This window comes from Meles meles, chromosome 1 (assembly GCF_922984935.1).
Source record: "Meles meles chromosome 1, mMelMel3.1 paternal haplotype, whole genome shotgun sequence".
In the NCBI taxonomy this organism is placed as follows: Eukaryota; Metazoa; Chordata; class Mammalia; order Carnivora; family Mustelidae; genus Meles; species Meles meles.
Genome location: NC_060066.1, coordinates 145893446 through 145914882, shown reverse-complemented (window position 1 = coordinate 145914882; position 21437 = coordinate 145893446). Strand labels below are relative to the sequence as shown.

General features: G+C 38.3%; 1 protein-coding gene across 3 annotated transcripts in view; it reads right to left on the bottom strand.

The window, feature by feature from the left end:
- Positions 1-12247, bottom strand: part of TTLL7 (tubulin tyrosine ligase like 7) — a 154098-nt gene extending 141851 nt beyond the window's left edge. For all 3 annotated transcript variants that reach the window (XM_046017964.1, XM_046017986.1, XM_046017980.1), the window contains exon 1: positions 12034-12247. The gene's annotated coding sequence lies outside the window, so the exon portion shown is untranslated. The remainder of the gene's footprint in view (positions 1-12033) is intronic.
- Between the last annotated feature and the right edge of the window lie 9190 nt (positions 12248-21437).

The window sequence follows — 21437 nt, the reverse complement described above, 5'->3', positions numbered from 1 at the left end:
CTAGGATGATGACCTGAGCTGAAGGCAGACACTTAAAGACTTAGCCACCCAGGCGCCCCAAGTGCTTTGTACTTTTTAAAATCTCTTTAACATCTTGCTTCATAGAGCAGATTCTCATATCCACTTCTGCATATATTCTGAGAAGTTGTTTTGTTGGAAGTACATGAAAAAATTCGGCCACACAGAGATATGTAGTGGAAAAAGAAGTATTTTAATAGCCTTCTCAGGTAATTATGGATATCTGAATTTGAAACAACCCCAAATTCAATGAATTGTAGTTTCTTAGTACCACATGAGGCTGGTAGTATTCTAACAAGCAGACCGAAATAAAGAAAGTACAACAGAAAGGAAACCACAACGATTATCCCTCTTGAACTTAAATACAAAAATCCTTAATAAAAATTCAGCAAATCAAATTCAACAATATGTGTGTGATATGTTTATATGACCAAAAAGGATTTAATCTATGTGTGCAAGGTTCATTCAATCTTCAAAAATTAATGAGTGTACTCCACCATATCAAGAAGATAAGGAAAAAGTTGTACGTTCACATCAATTAATGCAAAAATAAATCTGATGTAATTCAACTTCCATTCAGGATAAAAAAATCTCAGTACACTAGAATCCAAAGGGAAATCTTTTCAACCTAATAAAGAACATCTACAAAAAGCCTACAGTCAACATCACATTTAATAGTAAAAGACTGAATAATTTTCCTTTAAGATCAGGAACAAGGCAGGGATATCCACTCTCACCATTCTTATTTGGCAATACTAAATTTTCTAGCACATGCAATAAGGCAAGAAAAACAAAGATGTACTTTAATTTTAACAGACTGAAAAGAATGAAAGAGTCTTGGTTTGCAGATGATAAAGAAAAAAAAAAAATTCTCAAAGGATCTACAATCCTAGATCCAAAATGTGCCTTCAGTAAGGTTTCAGGATACAAGATCAATACATGGAAACCAACTGCATTTTTATATATTGACAACAAACAAATGGAAACAAATTAAGATGCATGTCATTTACAGTTACTTCAAACAAAATGAAATAATTAGGTTAATTCTAACAAAGGGACACCTCGTGGCTCAGCTGATTAAGCATCTGTCTTTGGTTCAGGTTCTGATCCCAGGAGCATGGAACAGAGTTAAGCATCTAGGCTTCTTGCTCAGCAGGAAGACTGCTTCTCCCTCTGCCAGCTGGTCCCCTATTTGTGCTCACTCGTGTTCTCTCTCACTCTCTCTCTCCTGACAAATAAATGGGTAAGATCTTTTAAAAAAAATTCTAACAAAACATGGGTAACATCTGTATAATGAAAATTATAAATTGCTAATTAAGGAGATCAAAGAAGACCTAAATCCTGAAGACATTCCATGTTTACAGATTGGAAAAGTGAACATAGTAAATAAGTCAAGTCTCCCTAAATTGATGTACAGGTTTAACACAATTCCTATTAACATATGGTTAAATTACAGCAATCAAGTTCTTACACTGGACATTTTAAAAAGTGACTCCTCAAAAAAAACTTCTTTAAAAATTCAGTTTAATTTGTTTAATAATTACACCAGTCATCATAATTCCATAATCTCAAAAATAATCATGTACGCGTGAAAGAATAAGGTAGGAAAGAATTAGTAAACAGCAACTTGGAACAATTCTGTGAATACATTTTTAAAATGCTAAAAGTAATCAATGCTACGTGGGCAACAAAAGCAAAAAAAGAAAAATGGGACTATATTAAACAATTTTTTTTTTGTACATCAAAGGACACAATCAATAGAGTTCAAAGGCAACCTATGGAGCAGGAGAAAATCATATATCTGATAAGGGGTTAATATCCAGAATATAGAAAGAACTCCAACAACTCAAAAACAAACAAACAAACAAAAATGCAATAACCAAATTTAAAAAATGGAGAAAAACCCTAAGTAGACATTTCTCCAAAGATGATATACAAAGAGCTGACAGGCACATGAAAAGATGCTCAATAGCACTAATCATTAGAGCAATGCAAATCAAAATCACAATGACATATCCACCTCACACCCATTAGGATGACTACAATAGAACAATTAATCAATTAATTAATCAATAACCAGTGTTGGTATGTGTGTGTGTGTGTGTGTGTGTGGAAAAATTCGAATCCTTACACACTGTTGGGAATGTAAAATAGTGCAACCACTATGGAAAACAGTATGAAAGTTTTCCAAAAAATTAAAAATAGAACAACCCTGTGATCCAGTAATCTACTTCTGGGTATACATCTAAAAGAATTGAAAGCAGGGCCTCAGGGAGATATTTGCACAATTATGTTCATAGCAGTACTATTTTCAGTGACAAAAAGGTGAAAGCAACCCCAATGTCCACTGACAAATGAATGTATAAACAAAATGTGGTCTACATATACAATGGAACATTATTAAGCTTTAAAAGAGAGGGCAGGGGCGCCTGGGTGGCTCAGTGGGTTAAGCCTCTGCCTTCAGCTCAGGTCATGATCTCAGGGTCCTGGGATCGAGCCCCACATCAGGATCTCTGCTCAGCCAGGAGCCTGCTTCCCCTCTCTCTCTCTCTCTCTGCCTGCCTCTCTGCCGACTTGTGTTCTCTGTCGAATAAATAAATAAAATCTTTAAAAATAATAAAAAATTAGCGAACCATAAGAGACTATGGACTCTGAAAAACAACCTGAGGGTTTTGAAGGGTCAGGAGTGGGAGGTTGGGGCAACCTGAGGGTTTTGAAGGGTCAGGGGTGGGAGGTTGGGGGAACAGGTGGTGGGTAATGGAGAGGGCACGTTTTGCATGGAGCACTGGGTGTTGTGCAAAAAGAATGAATACTGTTACGCTGAAAAAATAAATAAAATGAGAAAAAAAAATAATAATAAAAAATTAAAAATTAAAAATAAAATAAAAGAGAGGGTGATCCTTACATATACTACAAAATGGATGAACCTTTAGGGCATTACATTAAGTGAAACAAATCAGTCACAAAAAGACAAATACTGTATGATTTCATTTATATGAAGTATCTAAAGTAGTAAAATTCATAAAAAAAGAAAAAAAAATCATAAAAACCAGGGACTTGGGGAGGGGGAAATGAAGGTTGTTTAATGAGTATAGAATTCCAGATTTTTAAGATGAGAAAGTTCTGAAGATCTGTTTCACAACAATGTAATTATATTTAGCATTACCAACTGTACTTAAAAATGGTTAACATGGTAAATTTTATGTCATGTGTTTTTTACAACAATAAAAATTATATAAAAATATTAAATATTAAGTGGAAGAAAAAGTTGCATTTGTGGAATCCCTACAAAATGTCAGAAATCACCCAAATAAATACATAAGTCACATATTTTTATTTTACTCTGAAAGAAAAAAGTTATTACCTTTTTCTTCTAGAAAGCATGATAATCTATTTCATAATACCATAATATGTTTGGTTATATCAAAGACAGCAAAACTACTGGACCACTAGGTAATTTTATCTAGAGATCTAAATATATATAAACATGGACATTACTAAGTCTATTTGCTTAATTTTATTCCCAATAGAAGCTACACTTTAGGGGTGCCTGTGTGGCTCAGTCAGGTAAGCTGCTGTCTTCGGCTCCGGTCATAATCCCAGGGTCCTGGTATCCAGTCCCTCATCAGGCTCCTTGCTCAGTCAGGAGCCTATTTCTCCTTCTGCCACTCCCCCTGCTTTCCCTGCTTGTGCTTGCTCGCGCGCTCTCTCTCTCTCTCTCTCTGACAAATAAATAAAATCTTTAAAAAAAAATAAAAGGAGCTACACTTTAGGAACCTTACTTCATCTTTTTATTTATTCTGGTTCCTTATAGATTCTAAAAACAAAATTCACAGATATACTCTTAAGTACGTTATTGAAGTAAATATGCTATACTATAACCAATGAGGAAAACATTTAACTTTTAATTCCTTAGTTGAGGATGAAAATAGCTATCACATATTCTATGCCCAAGATAAATTTTTAAAAAAGAGAAAATGCCTCCTATTCTGAAATGACAGCCCCCTCACATATGGAGCAGTAAACTTTTCTTTCTTCCTGAAATACTCATTTGGCACTGATTTTCGACAAGCAAAAAAGCTTTTCCACACACTTACAGTCCACCTGATTTTTAAGAAGCACTGATCACCGCTCTTTCAAACTTTCCTTAATATTTAAGATGTCTACTTTCCTTTAATTTTTGTAACAAGTTGCAGAAATAACTTTTGATTTTCCAAAAACAATGGGTTGAAATGTGTGTGTTGACCAAGGGGAATGCTGATGTGGACTAAATGTAGATGTCAGAGATATTAAAAAATATTCAGTGGGGGCACCTGAGTGGCTTAGTCGGTTAAGCGTCCAACTCTTTTTTTTTTTTTTAAGATTTTATTTATTTATTTGCCAGACAGAGATCACAAGTAGGTAGAGAGGCAGGCAGAGAGAGAAGAGGAAACAGGCTCCCTGCAGAGCAGAAAGCCTGATGTGGGGCTCAATCCCAGGACCCTGGGATCATGACCTGAGCCGAAGGCAGAGGCTTTAACCCACTGAGCCACCCAGGCACCCCAAGCTTCCAACTCTTGATCTCAGCTCAGGTCTGGATCTCAGTGTCATGAGTTCAAACCTTGCACTGGGCTCCACACAGGGTATGGAGCCTACTTAAAAAATATAAAGGAATGAAAAAATGAATGAATGAATGAATGAATGTTCAATGAATTTGACAAGTTATTTTTTCCTCAAATATCCTAAAAGAAGTAAAACTATTAAAACTATTGATTAAATGAATAAAAGTCATTCTTTTGTTAATATATAATAGTAAATAGGAGCACCTATTATCAAAATTAGTATCTAAAGGGGCAGCTGTAGATCAATTTTTAATTGTACTATGTTTGGGCATACAAATTACACCTTTTTTTCTCTCTCACTTGATTTTTTTACATTGTTTAAATTAAGAAACAATATTTAATATTCTAGATTGAGACACACTAAGTAACTAAATGTTATCATCTTGCATGTGATCAAACCTAAAGCTAAATAAAAATGCCCCCATCTGGTTTCATGTAAATTGAGCTGATTATAGAAAGTGTCCAATTTCTATCATTCCTCTCCATAAAGTAGCTAGCATATATTTGTTGGGTAACTGCAGACTGACTGATTCTAAATATAAATCGAGCTGAGTGCTAAAATTACTGTCCTGATTTTTTAAGCAATCACTATGAGTATCACGCATGGTTACAGATTTTATTAAGTACCTTGAAAAAATAGTTTAAATAATAATGACAAAACTACACATGAAAATTCTCCCATTAAACATAATGATTCAAATTAAGTCCATAGTTGCTAACTTCTCATACTCCACACATATAGTCATCCATATCATAAAACCCATCAAACCGAGTATTAGGACCACATCAATTAAAGCAGATTTTACACAAAAAAGTTTTAAGTGAGATCACTTCTCTTACAAAAGAAACATGATACTACTTTAAAAGAGAGGTATACTTCAGCAGCTCTAAAATTCTAATCTAACAAAAAGCCTCAAAATAATCTTGAAGCTGTTACCTGGATTACTGCTGATCCATCTTCCAAATCTACAAATGCTCAATTTACTTTAAAAAGTCCATTTCACAAAAATACACTAATGGAGAAGAAAGGAAAATTTGTGTAAAAATAAGCTAATGCCATCTTATTGAATTAGATAGATGTGACACAGGCCAGACTTGGCAAAGTAGTGGGTAAAAGAGATAGAAATGTTTGAAATAATCCTTTGTCAAACATAATGTTCCATTTCACATGGCTAAGCAGAAGAACAAAATAACATAGAAGTTCGGAAACTCAGAAGCCACAACACAATGTTTAAAAAATCCAACAACGTGGATGGTTCAGTGTACCCAGTGAACCAAGAATACCATCAATTTCAAAGGCAAGGAGTTCTCAGACCTCTGGGTCAGCCTCGGAGAATACCCAGTGATCACTTGGCCACCTAACTCCAAACCTTCAAAGGAGTCAAAGGAACATAGGTCAACCAGTCACTTGCAAGAAAAAGTGAAGGAAAAAAGAGTAAAACTGTTTTATCACTCACTTCCCCAGAGCCCAAACAATCCCAACACTTAGGCTTTGTCAACTACTATGTATACTATGGTGGGAGTAGGTAAACAAATAATGTTAAATAGGAATTAACAGAAATAAGGGTAGTGGAGAAAAATAGGCAAGCATATTTTAAGTTGTTTAACTTTAAGTTAACCCTAGGGAAACTGTTGGCTAAGCCCAGTTCAACTTTGACAGATAATACCTAAAAGGAATGGAAATAAATTTGCCACTTTCTAAGAGTTTAAGGAAATTGTTTTAAATAACATGTCTCAACTACACACAGGACAAATTCTCCCTCAATGTCAAGCTCCACCAGAAATCATCTCTCAGGTCCTAAGAAGGGGGTGCTATTTTGGATATGTAAAGTTGATGCTTCAGTTTTCATTTCCTTTCAGGTCTCCCAAGACTAATAGTGCATTACAAAAACCTGCCTATGCCCCATACTTGCGCCCTCAAGGTACATTCATATCCCAGTGATTCCACTCCAATGGTTCCCAGTGACCCTTAATGGCCTCCCTGCCTCAATGGCTTCTGATATTCCAAGTAGGATGGGAGTAGGACCCAGAGGAAGCACAGGTGAGAGACTGTTCAGAGGAATAAGAGACCCAGCTAAAGCAAAGGAGGTAGTGTCACTCATCACAACTGGTGGAGTAAGGGAGGCATAGTCTCTCTCCTCCTTCTGGGGAATTTCCTTTGGTGGAGGATTACTGGAAACAAGGGGAAGGTAGAGGGTTACTGGAAACGAGGGGAAGGAAGCATCTGAATGCTCAGGGGAAATGCTGGGAATGCCCTGTGTCTCTCAAAGGCCACTATTCTCAAAGGCTGTCTCTAGCAATGTCAAGGCAGAGGGGGCAGAAGTCGTCGACGTCCACCACACTCTCTTGTTACTTGTAACCAGGGCTTCTGCTGAGAACTGAAAGGAGGTCTGAAATCCCCACCCTCACCCACATGGATTCTCTAAATTAGAGTGCAAGAGTAAGTTCACATGCTTTACATTGCCAGGATACTGATACAGGAGGACGGAAGAAGTTGAAGCTTGAAAGACATAAGGGCGGGGGTAGATACTTAAAGGGAGGATGGAGGGAAGGAAATTGAGGCCCACAAAGACAATGCTAAAACCAGAAGGTAGTCCATCATATATTCCCTTCACTGACTATAAACTCTTGCCAACTCACCAAACATGCTCTCCAGCTTCATTTATATCTTCTCTCCTTGGGCCGCAACTGCCTGCCTTTCTCCCACTGCTCATAACTTTTTTTTTAATTGAAGTACAGTTGACATACAATATTACATTAGTTTCAGGTGTAAAACAAAGTGATTTGACCATGCTATACCTTATGCAATGCTCACCACTGCACCAAATAAGTAGAGATATCATCAGTCACCATACAAAGTCATTATAATATTACTGACTATATTCTCTATGTTGTCCTTTTCATCCCCATGGCTTATTTATTTTATAACTGGAAGTTTGTACCTTTAAATCCCTTTCATCTGTTTCGCCCAATAGTCATGACTAAAACAGTTTTTCTAATCAGAAGAGAGAGTGCCTGAAAAAGCATAATGTGAGGAACCACAAATAGAAGTGTTAGTTAATTAATAATATGCCAATATCTTATACTTAATTTGTGATATCCAAAGAACATGCAGAATCTAGTAGAGTTTCAAAAGTTGCATAAAATAGTCAAACTACACATCATAAGAAAAAATAACTGTAACTGTGTGATGGATATTAACTAGACTTAGTGTGGTGATCATCTGCAATATATATAAATACCAAATCATTATGTTACACCTGAAACTGATATGTTATATGTCAATTATACCTCAATTTAAAAACAATTTGAACTAAGATTTCATACTTTTTTACCCAGAAATTTCATTTCTGAGGCTCTGCAGTAAGAAACCAACTTCTAAAATATAGAAAAAAGTTTATGAACAAAGATGTTCACCACAGTGTTAGTTGTTATCATCAAAAAGGTAGTTGGGGCACCTGGGTGGCTCAGTGGGTTAAGCCGCTGCCTGCAGCTCAAGTCATGATCTCAGGGTCCTGGGATCGAGTCTCACATCGGGTTCTCTGCTTGGCGGGGAGCCTGCTTCCCCTTCTCTCTCCCTGCCTGCTTGAGATCTCGCTCTCTCTATCAAATAAATAAATAAAATATTTAAAAAAAAAAGGTAGCAATGCTGAGAAATGGTTAAGAAATTATTGTACATCTACCTAATGGAAAATTATGTAGATATTTTAAAAGTTCACTTTCCAGTTGTAATTAAGTGAAATTTAATGTTATAAAATTTAAAGTAAAAATATTTTTTTAAGTTTTTTTTTATTTATTTATTTGACAGAGAGAAATCACAAGCAGGCAGAGAGGCAAGCAGAGAGAGAGGAAGGGAAGCAGGCTCCCCACTGAGCAGAGAACCCAATGTGGGGCTCGATCCCAGGACCCTGAGATCATGACCCGAGCCGAAGGCAGAGGCTTAACCCACTGAGCCACCCAGGCGCCCCTAAAGTAAAAATATTTTAAAAGTTATATATAAATATCATGATTAAAACCATGCACAGAACACTCAGTGGATTAAGCCGCTGCCTTCGGCTCAGGTCATGATCTCAGGGTCCTGGGATCGAGCCCCGCATCGGGCTCTCTGCTCCTCAAGGAGCCTGCTTCCTCCTCTATCTCTGCCTGCCTCTCTGCCTACTTGTGATCTCTCCCTCTGGCAAATAAATAAATAAAATCTTTAAAAAAAAAAAAAGAAAATATCAAAATCATATCAAAATATTAATAGTGCCTATCTTTAGTACAAGTATGGTGATTTTTTTCCCTTTTATATTCTTATAGTTTCTAAATTGTTCATAATTCTCTAATGGAAAGGGAATGCTTTTAAAAGGGCAAGCTTCTTTGAAAGAGGAAAAATGTTACTTGTGTAGAAAACTCTTTCTGGGTTCAGTTGACAATTATTCCTCTTCATATCAGTATCCAGGAACTAAAGCATTTTCTGGAAGGGCACTTAGAACAAGGAATATGGAGAATGTGAGGAAGACCAGCCAAAGAGAAACCTGGCCTGCTTAGTAACCTACACTGCTAGTTCCCTATCTATGACTACCAGAGGAGGAGCAGAGTTCAGTGCCTGAGATGCAAGGTTCTTCACAATTTGTCACTGTGCATTCAAACAGTATATGAGCACTTAGCTGAACTTCCTTGTCTGGCTTTGTCTTTCCATGAAAATCCTTCCCATCTGGCAGAGTAATTTAATTCACTTCCACTCGTGAAGAGTTTCCTGATTCTCTTATGAAATCAGCCTCTATGATTTCTCCTTCTTTGGGGGTTCATATAGCATTTATAGCACCACCTTTCCCTGGTATTAGGCCAATTCTAATTATTTTGTTGATTATTCATGTGTAAGTAAATACCTCCCCAGCTAGACTTTTAAGTTCCTTGAAGTCAAGAATTTGAAACGTCTGCAGACAGTAGTCATTCAACAAATACATAGATTATGTAGAAAGAGAGACAGAAGAGTAAGAAAAGACGCAGTGCTAAAGTCAGGTTGGTATTATATTCATACTTGGTGATGCTTTCTAAATAAAATGTGTTGCCTCTATTTTAAAATGTTCCTCCTGGGGTGCCTGAGTGGCTCAGTGGGTTAAGCCTCTGCCTTCAGCTCAGGTCATGGTCTCAGGGTCCTGGGACGGAGGCCCACATCGAGCTCTCTGCTCAGCAGGGAGCCTGCTTTCTCCTCTCTCTCTGCCTGCCTCTCTGCCTACTTGTGATCTCTCTCTCTCTGTCAAATAAATAAATAAAATAAAATAAAATAAAATAAAATGTTCCTCCTGACCATCACTAGGACATGCACTTTCTTTCTTTCTTTTTTTTTTTCAAACAGCAGTGGGATCATAGTTTTGCTTATTTATTCATACCAATTCTGCCATCCTCCTTATAGTTAAACAGATTGGACTGCAAGATGCCTCACTGAGGTTCAGGATATAGTCAACAACCACATAATCAACAAAAAGAAATGATCTCCAAGAAATCAAATTTGAGTCATCACATGATACTACTACTCTTACAGTCTTGTGAGAACAACATATATAAATTTGTGCCTCCATTTTATGGCCTTATTTAGGCAATGGGCTTTAGTCTCTCGATATCCTCATTAATAATTCTTCAATGTAAATAGTTCAATACTTTAGAAATGACAAACTAAGATGATTGTGTTCCTATCTGCCATCAAGTTACTATTCCAGTACTTAGAGATAATGAGCATTTGTACTATAGCAACCTGCCTCCGGAGACATCAAGAAGAGTTTCACATCTTAAGGGAGAATATATAAATCATAAATGAAAGCAAATCCAATGGCCAAGCAACAGACAAAGAAAAACCCAGCATCCGTTATTTTTTCAGAAAGAGTACACAGGTCAATATAATTGATACAATAATATAATTGTTGACTCTGAAGGGCAGAGCAAAAACAAATCAATGCAGTTTCCCTGTAGACAGAACTACGTTTTGCTACAAATCACATATTTTTTTTGTAAGTCAATGTTTGTCCAGATTCCACCACTTACTAGTCATGTGATTTTGAACCTTCTATTTCAGTTCCTTAGTCTGTAAAATGGAGTTATCACCTACTATGCCAAATCACAGTAGAAATGAATCAAATAACATTATCAGTCTGGGTTTATCTGAGTTTATCAGTCACCCTATTAGGGGATGACACACCCCATAAAAACAGTTCAGTCACACACCCCATGAAGTAAATAACCATTCTTTTGCAAATGTTTCCATTAAGTTTTAAAAAAGAAAACCATTTCCAGTTGTTTTGTTTTATTTTACTTTCCTAGTTGATTTTCCAACATTTGAGCATTCATCGTGTATCACTGCCAAAAACGTGTTAAACATCTGCTAGACCTAGCTCTCCTTTGCAATGTTGTCCAGATACTTTTTGTCATATGCTTTCTAAGAAAATGTTTTTTTTCCACATAATTCAAAGCCTTTTCTTACTAAAGGAACAATAATTCCATATACAGTAAGTTTACAGGCTGTTGCTATTGTTTAAGATCCCTCTTATGGAAAATTAATTTTGTTTAATATCTAATGGGCCATCTATATGTTCGCTTACATTTGGGACACACAGCTCTGTAATACAGGGGAAGATCCATGAGCTTTGGAGTCAGGGAGACTTGTATTCAAATTCCTGTTCTGTGACCTTGAGCATGTAATTTAACTTCCAGGCTCCTCACTTTCCACCTTTGGTTTTGGGTAGTTGTGATGATTTAATAAAATAATACATCTAAAAATAAGTGTCTAGACTCTGAAACTATTACGTCCTACCTCCTTTACATCTTCTCCTCTGCCAAGACCAAGCAAACCCACTCCGAACAAGACAACTTGGACGCCGCATCTGTTTCACACATTAGCAGGGGGATGCTATGCAATCAAAAACGGAGCGGACCATGGCTTCAGTTAGGTATCCAAGGGAGCAAGAAGTAAAGAAACTGACAGGTATAGACAAGCGCCCCATACTCCACTCGCATGTGGGAAAAAGACACTAATCTGACACACTTTAAAGACTGCACGGCACACTCACAGAGCTCTGTACCACGCTCTGGGAAAAAGACGGAATTACGGAACAAGCCAGCAGGGAGCCTCCTTGTTCACCCTACCCGACCCCGCCCGCCCGGGTGGTACCTCAGAAGCCTAGACACTGAGGGGACAGCACAGCGACTGACCTCGTCCCCCCCCCCACACACACACACCCTCCCCCATTCTGCCCAAATCTCTCTCGGGGCACGAATGGTGCTGAATCATTAGTCCTCACAGTAGCAGTTCCCGGTTCCGCCGCTCCCGCGAGAGCCAGGGTCCCTAGGGCTGTGACCGTCCCCGGTGGGGGCCAACACCTCGGGGCGGTGGGGGCAGTGAAAGGGGGTCGGGAGGATCCGGGCAGCAGGTACTCACCGGGGTGAGGAAAGCCCAGCCCCGGTCCTCGCCTCCCCGCTTGCAGGCGGTCCCTCCGCGGCCCGTCCGCTTCCCGGTTGGTTTCCCGCGGGCGGTTGCCCCCCGGGCCCGGCAGCCTGCGCTGGTGGTCCGGTGCTCCGCTCCGCCCGCCGCCCGAAGCAGCCGCGGCTCGGGGCTCGGGCGCTCCACCCGGAGCAGCTGGAGCAGCTGGAGCTGCCGAAGTGGGTGGCGGCTACCGGCGGGCCAGACCATTCGCGGGCTGCGGCCGGGGGTGCGCGACGTGCGGAGCGGGGCGGACGTGGAGGGCGCCGAGGACCGGCGACGGTTGGGAGGAACCAAGAACGAGGGGAATCCTCCGCCTCCCAGCCGCGCCGGGAGGGCTTGGGGGCCGAAGCGACCAACAGAGGAGCCGCCGTTCTCCCTGACTGTTGACTGAACACAACCCCTTCTCTTTTCCGGGCACCCCCCTCCGAGTCCGCCTTGGTTCCGCTCAGGACTCCTTTAGAACGCGGCAAACAGAGGACCTAGCAACCGGCGCGCCTGGGCGGTGGCCCCTGCTGGGGAGATGCGAAAGGGCGCTGGCCGAGCCCTGCTTTCGAGCCACCACCTCCTGCTCCACAGTGGGGCCCTATGGCGCCAGTTTCTGGGGCATCTCTTACTCTAGACGTCTTGCCACAAAACGGAGAGGGACATCTGGGTCCTTGAAGGGGCTCCTGAGATCTTTTACTTAAGCATCTTTGTGGAGCAAAGAATTAAAAGGTATCTAAGCCCAGCCTGAGAGTTAGAAAATAAAATTAAATGAGCCCCCATCCTATAGGTGCTTTGTAGATACAGGAAAGTAAGGGACAGTCTTGAATCACAGAGTTACTGTTCCACAAATGTTAAACCACTACAGTTGGAAAATGTACATTTAGGAAACCCTTTTAACAGTTTTATAAAAGATTAAACAAATTCAAAAACACTTCACTTTCCACCATTTTAAAGATTAGTGTCTTGGGAGTGAGGAGGAAATCATACCCTTATATGAAATTAACTTTTATAGAACTGGAAAGAGAAGTTCCTGCCACAACATCCCTTACACTTTACTGAAAACACTCAAGTGGTCCCTGCCCCTTTCACAACCAGGCTAAAGCAGGTTCATTTCAGACCATGGTGAAGGTGGAGACAAGTGTATAGTTTTCCTTATAGAAAGAAAAAAAGAGTTGACAACTACCTTTAAAATGTAATTTGGGGCGCCTGGGTGGCTCAGTGGTTAAAGCCTCTGCCTTCAGCTCAGGTCATGATCTCAAGGTCCTGGGATCGAGCCCTGCATCCCGCTCTCTGCTCAGCGGGGAGCCTGCTTCCTCCCTTCTCTCTCTCTACCTGCCTCTCTGCCTACTTGTGATCTGTCAAATAAATAAATAAAATCTTTTTTTAAAAAAGTAATTTAAATGTGGGGGATTAAAGACCCTCCAAATACCTGTTAAAAGCCCTTCCACTGTTAAAAAGCCATTTACTCTGAATTAAGGTTTTTTTTTTAATTAAAAACCATTTACTCTGAATTAAGGTTTTGTCCTTCTTTGAGTTAACATAATTTTTTAACATAAATTGAGCACGTACTATGGACCACACTGAGTGTTTGCAGTTTTAATCCTTCATTTATTCTAAAAACTCCTGAAAAATTGGTGACATCATTGCTATTTTTAAAATGGATTTGGGTCAGAAAGTTTGTTGTGCTGGGTTCACATCTCATAGTTAGTGAGTGGTAGAACAAACATTGCAATCTAGAGTTTCTGACTAGTGTCTTTCCACTAGAATGCTCCGGGAAACATACACTAACCCTTACCATATCCAAGATTGGTCCTTGAATGTGAGTTTATTTATTCTTCCTTTATGAAAACTAGGTTTCATGGTGGAGAAAAGGACATTTAAATACCTAAGGTGCATGTCACCCTGAGGTTAGAAGTAGGGATCTGAAAAGGGGGGCTGTATTGTACCCAGAATTAACCTGGAAACATTAAAATTTTTTTTTAAATTTAGAAAAAAAAAATCATGGCTAGTGTCACATGAGGGTTAGGAGGAATTCACTGCTTTTTATTAATCATTTTTACATCATCATTTATACTATATTGTGCATTATACTACCCTTAAACTATTATTCTATATTAAGCTTTGTGCTATTATTCTTCCCAAAAAGGAGCAAGAGTTTTTAAATGGACTTAATGTCATGGGTCCTCATATACTTTACCAGGATTTAAAGAAATAGGCCATTAATAACTCTCACACCATGTTAAGGAAACTTTTTGAGAAATAAGGAATAAAATTTAATGGTTACCCCATATTGTGCCATTGTTACTATGTTAACTGTTATTGTAATTTTTCACACATCAGTACCAGCAAAACAGAAATCCCCAGAGTGCCATGTTACTGAGGAGCTAGAGTTCTAAATCCCTAGTGTGGCTAGGCATCTGTGCCTCGGGGCTGGGATGCCCTCAGCCTCAGAAATATGTGATTCTTCTCTCCATATGCAGTTTCACTTTCAAAGGAGGCAAAAAGGAACAGAATTGCAATGCAACAAAAAGTATTCTCTCTCTGACTGATAGGGATATGAGAAGGAAGGAAAAGGTCTCAGGTGGTTTACCTAAGACCAAACTGTGATTTAGAAGCTGGTTACCCATGACATCTCCCGCCATCTGTCTGTATAAGTTGAACTTCTTGGAGGGTATGTTTCTGACTGAAAGGAAGGGGATATTTTGTGCCGGTGGCCTTGAGAAACTGTCAAAAGGAATGAAGTGAATAGTGTGATGCCTGTATTCCCTCCTCTCCCACAGAGTCTTCAAATGCTTTTGAGCCCATTGGGGAAAGAAGTTAGGAATTATTTTTACAAATGACTTTGTGCAATTTCGGGTATAAGAAGTACTGTTTTGGACCCTAGTGACACAGAGCTAGGGGAGAGGGCCATTCTCTCACCCAGTCTTCCATAGACCTTCATGCAACCTTGCCACCAATAAGGAAGGGCTCTGCCAGGGAAGGTATATTCTTATAAAGGGCAATGGCAGCCAATACACAGTCAAGATAACTTGACTAGGAGCCCAGAGCATTAGTAGAATTGTTCCAGAGCACCTGGGAAACCCATCTGAGGATTTCCTGTCACAAATGAGGGAGGTTGGTGGGGGAAGGTGATTGTTAAACTTAGATGATTATTAAACCTTACGTAGGGGGCGCCTGGGTGCCTCAGTGGGTTAAATCCTCTGCCTTTGGCTCAGGCCATGATCCCAGGGTCCTGGGATAGAGCCCTGCATGGGGCTCTCTACTCAGCAGGGAACCTGCTTCCTCCTCTCTCTCTGCCTGCCTCTCTGTCTGTCAAATAAATAAATAAATAAATACCTTATGTAGGCTACAGTATTAAGGTGAATTTATTTGTATTTACAAAACCAGCATGACCTGGGGACATTCAAATATTACTTTTAAAATGAAATGAACAAGAGAACTAGAGACAAAGAAAATAGGTAATCCCTTTGATAAAACTACAGTATGAGCCACACCATGTTGAGCTTCGATTCAAGAGTATTAAATACCTGGGGTGTCTGGGTGGCTCAGTCGGTTAAGCATCCGACTCTTGATTTCTGCTCGGTCATGATCTCAGCATCGTGAGTTCAAGCCCTGCATTCAGTACACATATGTACTGAAATCAGTAAAATGTACTTCTCACTGTGGATTACTGTTAAAAAAAATAAAGAATATTAAGTACCTACTATGTATTGGCCACATACTAAGGCCAAGGTATGACATTAACATCCCAAGGTACTCTTGTTGAGAATATTTAGTGGCATTATCTCTGTTTGTTTTTAACTATTATTTTTTTAATCATAGTATTATTTTTAATTTAATTTATTTTTTCAATGTTCCAAGATTCATTGTTTATGCGCCACACCCAGTGCTCCATGCCATACATGCCCTCCTTAATACCCACCACCAGGCCCACCCAATCACCCAACCCCCACCCCTCCAAAACCCTCAGGTTGTTTCTCAGAGTTCACAGTCTCTCACGGTTTGTCTCCCCCTCTGATTTCCCCCTACTCACTTCTCTCCATCTCCCAATGTCCTCTGTGTTACTCCTTATGCTCCACAAGTAAGTGAAACCATGATAATTGACTCTCTCTGCTTGACTTATTTCACTCAGCATAATCTCCTCCAGTCCTGTCCATGTTAATACAAAAGTTGGGTATTCACCCTTTTTGATGGAGGCATAATACTCCATTGTATATATGGACCATATCTTCTTTATCCATTTGTCTGTTGAAGGGCATCTTGGCTCTTTCCACAGTTTGGCGACTGTGGCCATTGCTGCTATGAACATTGGGGTACAGATTGCCCTTCTTTTCACTACATCTGTATCTTTGGGGTAAATACACAGTAGTGCAATTGCAGGATCATAGGGTAGCTCTATTTTTAATTTCTTAAGGAATCTCCACGCTGTTTTTCAAAGTGGCTGCACCAACTTGCATTCCCACCAACAGTGTAAGAAGGTTCATAATATTTCTGAGGTAAGTACTATTATTATGTGAAGTACTATTTTTTTAAAGATTTTATTTATTTTATTTGACAGACAGAGATTACAAGTAGACAGAGAGGCAGGCAGAGAGAGAGAGGAGGAAGCAGGCTCCCTGCTGAGCAGAGAGCATTCTTATCCTCATTTTATAGGTGAAGAAACTGAGAATTACAACAATTAATTTCTCAAAGGTAACACAGCTAGAAAGCGGCCAAGCTGGGTTCCAAACCCAAACCAACACATGACATTACTTTCCACATACCTTTACTGCCTCCTGCTAGGCAGACGCAGGTTGTACATTGCAATTTTTGTTACAATAGAAAATCTATTTTGTATCTGTTCTTTAAAATCTATTTTCAACTCTCCCCTTAAAAGGAAATGAGTCAATTCCAAAGAGGATTTAAATGAGAGTCCTCCCAATGGAAACATTGGGTACTCTTTTCCAGGTTTCTGTGCTTAGAAAAGAAACCCTGAAACAAGAAGTGATCATTGCAGCATAGAGTTGGCCTGTGATTTCTAAATTCTTGCTACAGATTCTGATTCCAGGAACTCTTGGGTGAGACCTTGGAATCTACATTCCTATTAATCATCATAAGTGATCCTAATGCACAACTGTTTGACCAGTTTGACCACACCATACAGCACAGTAGCATGAGGCTCACAAACCTCCCGTCTCCTAGACTTAACCCTCTAACCCCATCACTTGTTGAAAAGGAAATGGAAGGCTAGTCTTCACCTTTATTATACAGAAATGTATTTATTAATTTTCAACCGCCTTTTTCAGTATTCTTTTGATCATTCTGAAAAGTCTTCAGAAATCTTCAAGTTAAAGATTCTACTCATTCACAGTTACTATTGTATGTGGATACTTAGGGCTCTTTTCAACTATTACATGGTATTTTACTTTAGAGAAAAAAAGAGACTAATTAGCACAGCATTTCATTTATGTACGAATTTCTGGAGAATTATCATGTTGGTAACAGTAAGACATTCCATCCAACATGATAGCCTTCTTCAATTTTCTCTATTTTAGCTTGCATTTCCCAAGAATATTCTTATAATTTTTTCATGTATGTTCTGCACTTCTCTTACCAAATTATTTTTTGGCATTTGTCTTCCAAATGAAATATTCTTCCCACTTAACTTTTCTATGTGATTTTGCTTAAATAGAGATGGGTTATTTCTGTAATTTATTTTTTGTTAATCCAACACAACAAATTCTCTTACTGTTTTTTCATGAAAATCTCTTGGGCTTCTAAGAAAACAGGCGTATCATAGCAGCTGGAAATTTATCTCTCTTTCTGTTATTTATTCTTGTTATGTCATTTACATTTGCTAGACTCACCAATACAAGTGATTATAGTGTTGCCTGTCTCATTCCTGATTTTAAGTGAAATATTTAATTTTTGCCATTTCAGATTTGTTATTGGGCTTTTCTTTATTACATAAATAATTTCCTTCTGTTCCAGTTTTGCTCCAAATTTCTCTTGGTGTTGGTTGCTTGACCTTTATCTAATGGCATTTCACCACCTATTGATAATGGTTGGATTTTTCCCCTTTAATTATTAATGTAATCAATATGTAGATAGACCTCCTGGAATTGAACTGCCTTTTCACTCCTATGAGGCTGTTTTGTCACAAGTGGATTAGTCTTTTGTTTCATTCCTCTATTATATTCTCTAATATATTATTTAAACCTGTGGCTTCTATAGTCAGAGATGAAATTGGCCCATACTTTGTCATTGTTGTTGTTGTAGTCCTTTTTGGTTTTGGTGTTGAGATATTCTGGGTTCATAAAATGAACTGGAGAATTTCAATCTTTTTCTAAGTCCCACGATAGTTTAAATAATATTGGAATTATCTCTTCCTTAATGGTCTGATTAAAAATTCAGCTGTGCATCCATCTGCCTGCTGCCTTTTTCAATAGGAAACCATTAATCACCTTTTCCATCTCTTCTGTAATAATTGGTCTACTTAAATTTTCACTTTTTCTGGGTCATTTGTGGTAATGTATATTTTCCTAAGAAAATATTCTTTTCTTCTAGGTTTTTATTTTTTTTAATGTACTCTTCCAGAGTCACCTTTAGTATTTACTTAAAATTCTTTTCATCTCTTTCCTACTTTCATATTGTTAATCTTGCCCAGCTGTCAGGTTCTAGTCCTGAGAAGAGGAGGGCTCAAGAAAAACTAAAGCCTGTTTTATTAGAAACCCAGTAAGACATCGAAGGCACAAAACATTAATATTTGGGACCGCCCTGATTGAGAGGGGTGGGAATCTTTTTGTTTAACTTGGGGGTTATTGCTACTTGTTTGTTTTCCTAATTTCAGCTGGGCCCATCTTGAGGGCACGAACTTATCACAGGGATCAGCAATACCAGCAAACTAGAGAGGAACAGCACCAAAGACAGCAAGAGAGTCTGATGTCTTACAAGCTCAAGCAGAGGGGCAGGAAAATGGCAAATGCTTTATGGTAAATGGATGTCCTAAGTTCTGAGGCAACTGTGTCCAGACTCATTTCCCTCCCTGAAATAACTGAGGGACACACTGAGTGGAATTAAAGGTACTTCAGGGGAAGATGAAGAAAGAAAGAACCTAGAAAAGATGGAAAAAGAAAGCAAACAAGAATACTAATTGTTATAGTTACAGTGCCTCTACTTTACCCATAGCTACTGAAGTTTAAGGAAACAATTTTGTAATAAAAGTTTGATGGAGAAGAAAACTGAGTCACAGAACCATTTCCAGAGTCAAAGAAGAAATCAAAGTCTGGTCCAAGGAGTAATATCTAGCTTATCTAGTTTATAACCCATAATGTTACCCCTCTTTCACTTAGGAAGGAATGATTCAAAATAAATCACCAACAAGGCATATAAGAAATAAAAACTCTCAAATATTTGCCCTCCTGACGTTGATTCTATGATTTTATGATTGGATTTGAAGGACTACAAACTTACCTTACCTTACCAAGGAAAGAGAGTGATCTTCAGTCTTGTGGAAGGTTTCCATGTAAGACTGATATGTCTTGAAGAAGAAAAGTGGTCCTTCCTCTGCAGGGCAACACCACTTCTTCATTCCATCAAGGATGTGGTTTATGGCTGTTTGATACTCCAATGACAGACACCTTTTTTCTTATAATTGTAATTTGTATGTCTGGTTATTTTAACGGTGAGACTGTAACATTTATGGTTGATAATTATAATAAGCCAATTTGCTAATAACAGGGTTTCAGTTCATCAAGTTCATCTCCAGAAAAAATTGTAAATAATTTAATCTAAACCATCTGGAAAAGATATGAGCCTGGTAGATTATTATGGTAAGAGAACTAATAATAATAGATTATTTATAATGATAGTTATTTTTATTCACTTTTCCATAAGTAAAATACACTATACTAAGTACTTCATTTACTTCATACAATCCTCACTTAAAGCCCATGAAGAAACCATATCACTCTCATCTTATAGGTTTAAAAACTGAAATTTTAAGTGTATTAAGTAAGTTCCCCAAGGTGCCTGGGTGGCTCAGTGGGTTAACTCTCTGCCTTTGGCTCAGGTCATGATCCCGGGTCCTGGGATCGAGTCCTGCCTTGGGCTCTCTGCTCAGCAGGGGGCCTGCTTCCCTCTCTCTCTCTCTCTCTCTCTCTCTCTCTGTCTGTCTCCCTCTCTGCCTGCTTGTGTTCTCTCTCTCTCTCTGTCAAATAAATAAATAAAATCTTAAAAAAAAATAATAAGTTCCCCAGTGTTACAAAGCTAGAAATTGCCAAAGTAGGACTTAAGTGCAAGTTTTTCTAAATCTAGCTCTCTCTGATTCCTAAGCTCCCATCCTTATTGTTCTGCTTTACTGCTTTACTAAGAGAAGCTGATGTATCCCATCCATTTGTGGACCCAAGTATTCCAGACATTTGACATTTTATCACCAGGCCAATTCCTTATTGCCAGGCAGATAATACAAAATTAAACTTGCAAAACTTTTGGCCCACTCTCACATTCCAAGAAGAGTAATTTCCTTAGAAGTACAAGGAATGAAAATATGACTCACAAGAAATAATTCTATCAAATATATTTCTGTACTGCCTCTGACCTTGCCTTTTGGCTTAAATCACTGCCAAGACTAATAGATCCCATAATACTTTCAGGATATAGAGAATAATTAATGAAACTCATCTAATGATACAAATTTAAAAAGTATTTTTGATACTAGAGGTAACATTTATCTTCCAAAGTCTATTATTCTCTTTTTCTTAAAGTAACCTATAATAATCCACATGATCATTTTGCATTTTCAGTAAGTAAAAATAGGTTCCCTAATATTATTGCCTATTCTTCCCTTATAACTCACTGCCAAAACAAAGTAGATTTGCATTTCACATGCTCATTATTATCTAAATATTCAAAAATAAGACCAAGAACATGGAAGAAAGCAAAAATAGAATACATAACAAAAATGAATAATTTGATTCATTAAACATTTATTTTGTGGTCATTTGTCTGTAATTCTAATAAGAACATTTTCTTGCATATAGCAAATACCTAAAATAGTTGGAATTCATTCCTTCCATAAAGGTAACTTGACAAGATAATTAAGAAGTCCTTGTTCTACCTCCTTTCAATAGATTACCCTAGTTCTTATCTAATTTGTGCTTGGTTCTTTACCTTACTTGTGGCTTTTATTGATTCTCCAGTATCAATACGTCAATATACCAAGATTTTCTGCTTAAATTATCCAGAATTAATTTCTATAACTTAAAAATGAAAAACACAATAATTCAGCTCCCACTTAGGATGTACAAAGTTGTAAAGATTATCGCACTGGAACTAAAAACTGAAAAGAAGAGTAGTTAATTGAGAAGAACATAACTTTCCTTGAGGTTCAGAAA